We start from the raw sequence: 2,856 nt of genomic DNA, 5'->3' as shown, positions 1-2,856 counted from the left end.
GTTTGAAAATGCGACCTTTAGTACCGGTTCGTGCCGTGAACCGGTACTAATGCCTCAAACCCCATTAGTACCGGTTCGTTGCACGAACCAGGACTAAAGGTCTAACTTTTAGTACCGGTTGGTGCCACGAACCGGTACTAATGGGCATCACACCCTTTAGTCCCGGTTCGTGGCACCAACCGAGACTAAAAGGTCCAAACGAACCGGGACAAATGACCCACGTGGCCCCTGGGCGCACGAACCGGGACTAATACCCCCATTAGTCCCGATTCTAGACTGAACCGGGACTAATGGGCTAACCCAGCCTGGACCAAGGCCCTCTTTTCTACTAGTGACACACACACACAAAATACATGAAGTTCTAACCGCTCTAAAAAACGTAACTATTAAATTGAAACCACACAACCCAAGAAGCGATTTAATGTTTGATGCACTTACAATGCATGTAGTAGTTGGCTTGGGTGTTTCCACATGCGAAGACGGAGTGAATAGCGATGGACCAAACACCAGCGGGAGCAATAATATCGCCGCTCTCAGTTGCAAGATGTTTCCACCGCAACATCACAAGTACATGTCACCGCAGCGATGGGGATATGCAGGGTCAGCATACTCTTCAGCTGACCGACGGCGAGGTCTCCTTGCGTCATAGTGGCAGGAAAAACATGGAATCATAGATGCATCTGCTCACCTGGAATCATAGATGCAGGTGATCAGAACATGGATACCCTAAATCCAGATGAGCAACTAGGAAGGCGCAAATTCCTTGCGCCTGTTTGTTTTCCTGGTGCAGCTAACTTTTCACGTGCGAACTCACCGGCTCCATGATCATTCGAAAGTCTAGTTTTCGCGAAACTCAGACGCAAATTATAGTAGAACTCGCATTTGATTGAAGCATCGATTTCTTTCACGGCGGCACCAACACTTCATATTCGTACGAATTGTATTAGTTAAACAAAGTAACTAACCATGACGATGGACACGACTACGACGGGGTTTGCTGGCATTCGCCTACACAGGGACGTTGGGCCATGCATCGATGAAGGCGATGATAGCCTGGATGTCCGCCAGGACGACCGGGTCTATGGGCGGCAATGCAGTGATGCAGGCGGATGCTTCAACAAAGGCGTTGATGGCCACGCCAGCCCAACAATGTCGCAGGGGTGGGTGTTGCCACAGGGATGGGGACCGGTGAAGTCGTAGGTGCTCGCGTGAGCGCAGGGACATGGACATCATAGATCCATGCGTCTTCAAGGGCGGTGATGGTGGCTTTAGCCTAGGTTATCAATGCCATAGCGATGGGTGCTAGTACATACATCTACATGGGTTCTGGTGCGGCCATGGGGACAGGCATGGCCGCAGGCTGCATCGCCTCCGCTTCATCCAGGGACATATCATATTGGCACCACTGGTCTGCTAGGGAATCAGTCTCGTCTGCCTCGGAGTCAGCATCTCCAAAGCTAAAGATGAGGGCAGCTCCTGCTGGCAAGAGAGAAGAGATTGGGAGGTGCCAATAAGTTGACTGGACAATGGGAGCTAGGTAGGCTTCTATGGCCTTTTATAGGTCGTCTTGCACACTCCATAGAGTGGACAGTTGAACAGACAACATACACCACCGGTTTCACACGCGGCAACTGCCGGCTCAAAAAACGGTATGTGCACATGGCGCTCCATAAGAAACCATGTGAAAGCGCATCCTAATCGAGTCTTTCGCCCACTGATTGGATGATTGTTTGGGCTAGGGCATTTTAAGCTGGCCAGCGCCATCATCTAGCCTGGCGGATAAGGTGGGTTCCTTCCTTCGCCCTTGCCGGAAGGTCTTCGGGGGCACCTTGTATTCCTTCAATTTCCTCGTCACCACTTGGTAGAAGAACGTGTTCATTCACATTGATTTTATCCCGTCTCCTCCTGTGCACCACTACTAGTCGGCATTGCACAACTAGACACAGAGGACACAACACTGAATAAACCAACATTTACAATCAGTCAACAGAAGATTAGTATAGTTCTTACGATCGAATCCAACCAATCCAACCTAGTCAAGCGGGACCATGCATTGTCTTCCTCCACTTCTGGCCCCCTTACATGGCCTATCGAATTAAACGTGATCAATAGGTAAAACTCCGAGTGGGGAGTCCAACACTGTTATTTTTGCATTATTCAAAGAGATATATCTGCGTGTGGTGGGATAGAGGAGAAGGATGCGTTTCCATGTGCTTTAAGTTACAGGATGCGGTCATTATTTTTTCTTTTTGAAAAGCGGGTTTGCCCCGGCCTCTGCATCATGACGATGCATACGGCCATACAGGATGCGGTCATGAGGGAGATATGTCATGATGCTCCAAATCAATACGGGGTAGTTAGTCAATCATGCATGCGAGGCTGGCGATTTAGCGTCAAATTGCCTGGTCACCGGATGTCTACCGGAAGACGGGTCAGGAACAGCCGGTACTTAAACTATGTGTGTGTTGCCAATGTAGTATACTCGTATGTGCTTTTCTAAGCAACGGTAAGACGGAAAAAATGACTTCTATTGGTTTGTTTGTTGAAAATTCTAAGGCCTGGTACAAAAGCTTGTGCACCATTTGTCAGGCTGTATTGGAAGTTGGACCGGTGAAATGAGACCTCCGCGGACCGCGGTTATACCCAATGCACCACCCTACTTCTTGGCTAGCATAAACCCAGGCGAGGCCGACTCCATTTGATACTTGACGAGGCATTGTATTCGTTGACCCTTGCGAAAGTGATAGCAAGACCAAACTGGTTACATGGAAATGACGATGAATCCTTTAGGTTCAACACAACCCAAAAATGATTACATGGGGCCAGCACGGAGTGCACTTGTGAGCGAGGATTCCC

General features: G+C 49.2%; 1 protein-coding gene across 2 annotated transcripts in view; it reads left to right on the top strand.

Annotated features, from left to right (window-relative positions):
* Positions 1 to 2,856, top strand: part of LOC123068339 (NADP-dependent D-sorbitol-6-phosphate dehydrogenase) — a 22,044-nt gene that overhangs the window by 6,595 nt on the left and 12,593 nt on the right. The window lies entirely within an intron of this gene.

Source organism: Triticum aestivum, chromosome 3B (genome assembly GCF_018294505.1).
Source record: "Triticum aestivum cultivar Chinese Spring chromosome 3B, IWGSC CS RefSeq v2.1, whole genome shotgun sequence".
NCBI classification, from domain to species: Eukaryota; Viridiplantae; Streptophyta; class Magnoliopsida; order Poales; family Poaceae; genus Triticum; species Triticum aestivum.
The sequence above is the reverse complement of the archived record's forward strand: the minus strand, read 5'-3'. Positions and strand labels throughout refer to the sequence as shown.